The sequence below is a fragment of the Diceros bicornis genome, chromosome 39, assembly GCF_020826845.1.
Source record: "Diceros bicornis minor isolate mBicDic1 chromosome 39, mDicBic1.mat.cur, whole genome shotgun sequence".
In the NCBI taxonomy this organism is placed as follows: domain Eukaryota; kingdom Metazoa; phylum Chordata; class Mammalia; order Perissodactyla; family Rhinocerotidae; genus Diceros; species Diceros bicornis.
Window position 1 is genome coordinate 10,059,820 of NC_080778.1, and position 6,371 is coordinate 10,066,190.

The window sequence follows — 6,371 nt, forward strand, 5'->3', positions numbered from 1 at the left end:
CGCGGACTGGGACTGAGACGCAGACGTCCTGCTGCCGCCTCAGAACCTCGTATGAGCCCCGCGGTGTGGTAGCTCCTGTGTTGACGTTTTTGTTTTGGGAAGAGGTTTGGTTCTTTTGAAGTTAGTGTCTTTTGGGTCAGTGAAAAGTGTGGGGGTCCGAAGGACGTCCCGCGTTCAGCCGAGGACTCGCATCCCAGGGCCGAGAATGTCTGGTGCGAGTCCTGGCCGCTGCACGCCTGCGGGCGCTTCCGCGGGGCGCCTTTGGCTCGTGGCTTCCGAAGTTGCTCTACGTTGGGCCTGGGCGGCAGTAATCACGCCCTTAGGGGTTAACTCGGCTCTCCAGGGCGCACGCCGCGGGAGGGCTCCGCGCCCTTCGTGGGGTTGGCACCGCTTCTCCTGGAAGCTCAGCTCCAGCGGTGACTGTGTGAGGAAGCCTGCGTGGCTTCCTGTCCCACCGATCGACAGGGTTTCCTCTGGCTGACAGCTCGGACAACCTGAAAGGAGAGGAGCGTGTAATGCCAAACTGGGTCTCTCTTCTGTTTAAACCCTTAAAAATTCCTATCCCCTACAGGGCAGAGTACAGTGTTTTCCAGAGCTCTCTGGGAACCTCAGTGACCTGGCCCCAGTCGCTTTCCACCCTCAACTCGGGCTGTTTTCCTGCTGGACATACCCCACAGCCTAGTCTCCCAGAGAGAGGTCCTGCTTTGTCTCATTCTCTCTAGCAGCTAGAAGAGTGTTGTACACACGGTAGAGACTGAATTAATGCTTATCAAATAAATGTTAATGAATTTTGATGACATTATCCAAAAGCTTTAACAATCCTCCACGGGTGCATGAGGCCCCGTATAGAGAGGTTAGAGTCAGCCACAGATATGGAGTCTTATGAGTATTTGAATGATAATAATTAACATTTAACAATCATCCATTGTCAGCATTGGCAAGATGTTTGGGTAAAGGGCAGACACTTGGGTGGGGTAATCAGTAATGGCTGGAATTTCATGGCTGTTTGGAATAGACTTGATACTTTCCACCTCTTTCCATGGAACCAATTATAGTGATTGATTCCTAACATCCATTTTACTCCAAATAATTAGTCTTAGCCCCAGCCAATGGTTTCAGCATGGACATGTGACCCAATCTTGGCCACAAAATGTGAAAGGAAGCTTGCTGGGTGGCTCTGGGAAAGGTATTCTCACTTCTAAGAGGTACAAAGAAGATGGATCCTTTCTCCTTTTGGACATTGTGGTGTCTAGGTGTGAGGCTCGGAACAGCTGCACCCATATTTTGAGCATGAGGGGAGCCAGCATGACTGCAAGGCCAACACACTGAGGACAGCAGAGCGGAGGTGGAAAGAACTATGGCCTTTGAGGACAGCTTTGAGGCCAACCATGGTGTCCACTCAACCTCTGCTCTTCCAACTCTGTGAGACAGATTCTCCTTATTGTTTAAGCCATTTTGAGTTTGGTAAGCTGTTCTGTTACATCAACTGAAAGCATCCTGATTCATCCAGGCTGACTTCCTGGTAGGAAGTTAAAATTTTTACATGTTCGTAAATCACAGAGAAACAACCCGGAAGGAAAGAGTTTCTAGGCAGGCATGCAGCTTGTTGAGAACGCTGGAGCAAGAGAACTTTGTCACAAGGTTGTGGAGGGAGAACTGTTGATCAGCCTGGGGAAACCTCCTGAAGAACTTTCAAGTGGATTGAAAACTCGTTAGGTCCTGGGAACCTACGTTAAGACTTTGCAGACATATGTGGACCGGCCAAAGAAGCCAGAGACGATGACTAGAGTGTAGGCCCCACAGTTGGGGTGGTAGAGAAGGAAAAGCCTGGGTAAATGGTGTTTCCTTGGGGAGAAGTCCTTTGCGTCTAGAATAGTGATGGAATCAGCAGTTCTCCCTAAGAACTCAGCGGCACACTGTAAGAGTCTTCTGTCTGGAATGGGTTCCTGTCCTGAAACATACGTGAATCCAAGGAATTTAAGGAACTTGTTCCTTGGCTTCATGCTCTGTTCTAGCCCAGTGTCCCCTTACACCTCTGGCCACTCCTTAGTCTCCTTCGTGGCTTACTTTGACTGCCCCTGAACATATTCCCCAAGGTTCTTACTCTGCACCAGCACCTGGGTAATACTACTCACTCCCCTGGCTTCAGTTACCACCTATATGCTGACAGCTCTGAAATCTCTCTCTCCTAGTTGTCTCTTGAGGAGACAGGCCCCTGCCATTAAAATTTCCCATAAGCACATCACATTTAAGACATGTAAACTAAACTCATTACATCCACCTCTTCCAGCCTTGTTTCTTCTCTCAAAATCTCAGTGAGCACTGTTAACTATCTTCTATTATCCAGCCTACCGTGTAACACTCCACTTAGACATCCCTTCCTCCAGGAAGCCTTCCTATCTCCTGCATTTGGTGCCCCTCGGCATCTTCTACCTAACTTTGTCGTGCTACTTACCATATGTTAAAATTCCTAGTTTCCCTGTCTCCTCTACTAGAGTATATAAGCTTTGCAAGACGATCTTGTTATACTGCTTTATGCACAGCTCCTAGCACATCATAGGCATTAAATATGAATGAATACTAATATATTCTTTATACCCAGTGTCTAACACATCTGAATGAATATGAAAATATTCTTCTGGATGCAAGCAATGTATTTACTTGTTCCCAACCTAAAAGCTCTATCCAGAACCGACTTAAGAGCAAAAATTGAGATTATTGCTTGCTTTTGTTGTGTTGCCACACGGCACCTGTGTCCTCGTTATAGGTGTTCATTAATGTCTACTCAAAGCTATGTACGGGCCAGATGGGGACTATGAATAATGAATAGGCAAAAGAAGAGAAGAGAATCATTTTAAAAATTACATCTGGTTCTAAGATCATATGCTGCTTGGACTGGTGAGTGAGTGGGTGAGTAGCCACCATAATCTCCAAGTGCGAATGAGGGGCCCGTTAACAGCAGTGCTACCGAGCCAGTTTCTCCTGAAGCAGCCTTGCAATTGTTCTTGGTTGTTTCACAAACAGCGTTGTGGGAGTCCAGGGCAGATTTTAGCCAGAAGGCAGAATTCACCAACCTACCACGTAGCAAACTCCCTTGTTGGTCTGGAGGGAGCAATCACCAAAGCGGACTGGCCACAGCCAGAGTTTGCAGTGTGCTTCTTACCACAGGGATAGCCAACACTCCCTTGGCACAGCTCCCCCAGGATGGGTCCAGATCAAAGGTAATGACATTATCCAGGGTTGTAAGAAGTGTTAATTATAACCATGGGAATAGATGAACTCCCATGGACGACACGTCATCAGAGAGGAAGGCAATGATGAGTACAGGGGACAAACTGCATTAACGAGAAATAAGGAACACCTGAGAGAAAACTGTCAAAGACTGGCTTGGCATTGTTTGCAAGTGTCCCAGAAACTAGAGTGGTCAGTTGCATCAAATACAGCTGAGAGGCCAAGGGAACTATCTGGTAAGCCCTAAGTGACAAGCACGTGTACATTTTTGTTCTCATTAAAACCTTCCCAGCAGTAGTATCCACTAAAACTCACGTGAAGAGATGGCAACTGGTACATGCTCCAATCCAGAACTTTGCCGATGTTCTCATTCCTCTTGTCCACAAACTGACATCGTTCCCTTCAAGGGCCAAATTAACCACTTCTACGAAATGATTCTTAACTAAACCCTCTTACCTTAGCCAGCGTCTTGAACTACATACCTACAACCTTTTAATTCGCTTTTTTCCCATCATTGCATTGCCATTTCACATGATTGTTTCCCACTCATACGTTTTTGGCACAGCAACCATTCAGACTGCTGGTGCGATGCCATCCTCAGAAGCTCGGCGACATTTCTTCCTCTTATTCAAGAGGATGAAGGGAGGCAGAAAGACACCGTGCCGAGCCTGGGCTCTTCGAACCAGACGCGGTTGAGCTGCCAGGTTTGAGGTGGGTATTGTCCGGGGAGCCTTCATGACAGCACCCTAGAGGGCAGCTCCAGCACTTACCAACCCTCTGGTGGCTACTTTACCTTGTAAGCCCATTTCCTATTCTATAAATGGGGATAAAAGTGCCTATCACATGGAATGATACTGGAAACAATAATGCATATAAAATACCTGTCAGTTTCTGCCATGTAAGTACTCAACAGATATCAAAAAGTGTTAAGACATTTTTCTACTACCTTCATAGACAACTCTCTGGAATAATGCTGAAGTAGAGACATTGAAACTTTACTAATCTTAGGCTTTATCCAAGTTGACTGCCCTTAAAATTAACCTTCTTGGGCAGTATGCATCAAGCTTTTGCCAAATGCTGCGTTTCTCCGTTTCCAGGAGTCATCTCAAGAATGCTTTGCACTGGGCCTGGCCCGGTGGCGTAGCGGTTAAGTGTGCGCGCTCCGCTGCTGGTGGCCCGGGTTAAGATCCCAGGTGTGCAACCACGCACCCCTTGTCAGGCCATGCTGTGGTCGCGTCCCATATAAAGTGGAGGAAGATGGGCACGGATGTTAGCTCAGGGCCAGTCTTCCTCAGCAAAAAGAGGAGGATTGGCATGGATGTTAGCTCAGGGCTGCTCTTCCTCACCAAAAAAAAAAAAGAAAAAAAATGCTTTGCACTCCCACTTGTCCTGCTTAAGGAGTAATACACTTTTAACAGAGGCAGGAAGAAAACACAGGCAGCTTTTCACTTTGACATCCAAGACATCACAATCCGTTTAGTTAAAGCTGTCTTTTCTCTTTCAGTGGAAACTATCCAAATAATAAAAATTTATATCTGGAGCAGTTTGACCAAGAGACATGGTCTGTCATCAGGACTGGAACCTCACTTCAAGGTAATAGTAGTGGCTAACATTTCCTGAGAAGTCACTGTATGCTTGGCACCACTGTAAGCACTTTACACGTATTAACTCATTTAATACCCTTTACAGGAAAAATGGAGCCACAGGGGATACAGCAGTTTGCCCAAGCCGTGAAGCAGGTAAGTGGTGAAGCCAGGATTCAAACTCATTAGCTCCAGAGGTCACTCTCAACCTGGATTATGACTTACCACCTCTCTTATCAGTCATCCCAACAAATAAAGCATCCAATTCCAGAAATGAAGACTGACTCTGCACAATCTTAAGTTCTCTCTGCCCAAGTTATTCATCCATTAACACAAATTCAATAGAAACATGAAAACTGCTAATGACACATATAGGTCCATATTAAATTTAGTCATAAAATTACATCACCTGTTGAAAAACTAATTTCCTATTGCACACCAACGATTATATAACACCAAAAGGAAGAGAAATTTGTTTAAATTGGGTACGTTAAAAGGATGTACATAACAAAAACCAATAAATCAAGGAAATATTTAGTATTTTAGTATACACCAAAATGTTTATCGTAAGCAAATTTATTTAAAATTGTGTAGGATTTATTTAAGACTGCACAAAAGATCAATCAAAAGATAGGGAAGTGCAGTATTTTAAATACCCCACTGAAGACCAGGTATACTTGTATGCCAGTTAAACAAGCAAAAACACAGGAGTTATTTTCAAATAAGTTGTACCTCAGTTTTAAGAGTCATAACTCCACTTCTGAGGTTCCTTGATGATATTACAAGTAATATCTAAAACAAAGTATTTCGCTTTCAGCAAAAATCACATTTCATCTCAAACACATATATGAAAAGCTATAGATTCTAAAGCCATTCAATACCATAGACCTTGATACTTTATATTTTTTTTCCCCCAAAGCCCCAGTAGATAGTTGTATGTCAGAGCTGCACATCCTTCTAGTTGCTGTGTGTGGGCCGCGGCCGGAGAAGCGGTGTGTTGGTGCGCGCCCGGGATCAAACCCGGGCCACCAGCAGCAGAGTGCGAGCACTTAACCACTAAGCCACAGGGCCGGCCCAGACCTTGATACTTGAAAGACAGAAACGAAGCAAACTTTGAATCTTACATCTTAAAAACATTTTCTCCTTCATTCTAACCACCCCACAGCCTTACTGTGTAACATTAGCAGACATGTCATTAATACAAATCAGTAGCAGTGGCCATATTTTAAAACAAACATCACTGACTACACAGGTGAATTACCTAATTACCTGAAATCATATCACAAAAACAAAGCCTGCTTTTCAATTAAAACCTAACAAATAGTTAGGTAACTATTTTCTTCTTTATATTTTTCTGTATTTTATAACAATTATTTTTACAAGTCAGGAAAATACATTTAAAGTGTAGCCCTAAACTCCAAGTTCATTTTGCAAAACAAGGCATAAATTAAAAAAAAAAAAATTAAGTGCACAATCAAAATTGATGCATGGACTTAAGTGTCACCTTTGTGGTACGCTGAAGGATAATGAGTAGAAATTCAGCAATTCAATGAAAAT

At 44.3% G+C, this 6,371-nt stretch overlaps 1 long non-coding RNA gene across 1 annotated transcript; it reads left to right on the forward strand.

Moving 5' to 3' along the window:
* The first annotated feature begins 28 nt into the window (after positions 1–28).
* LOC131399658 (uncharacterized) lies at positions 29–5,380 on the forward strand. Its single transcript, XR_009217182.1, has 3 exons — positions 29–3,942; positions 4,736–4,824; positions 4,921–5,380. It is a non-coding gene; the product is annotated as an uncharacterized LOC131399658 (long non-coding RNA).
* Positions 5,381–6,371: the final 991 nt, after the last annotated feature.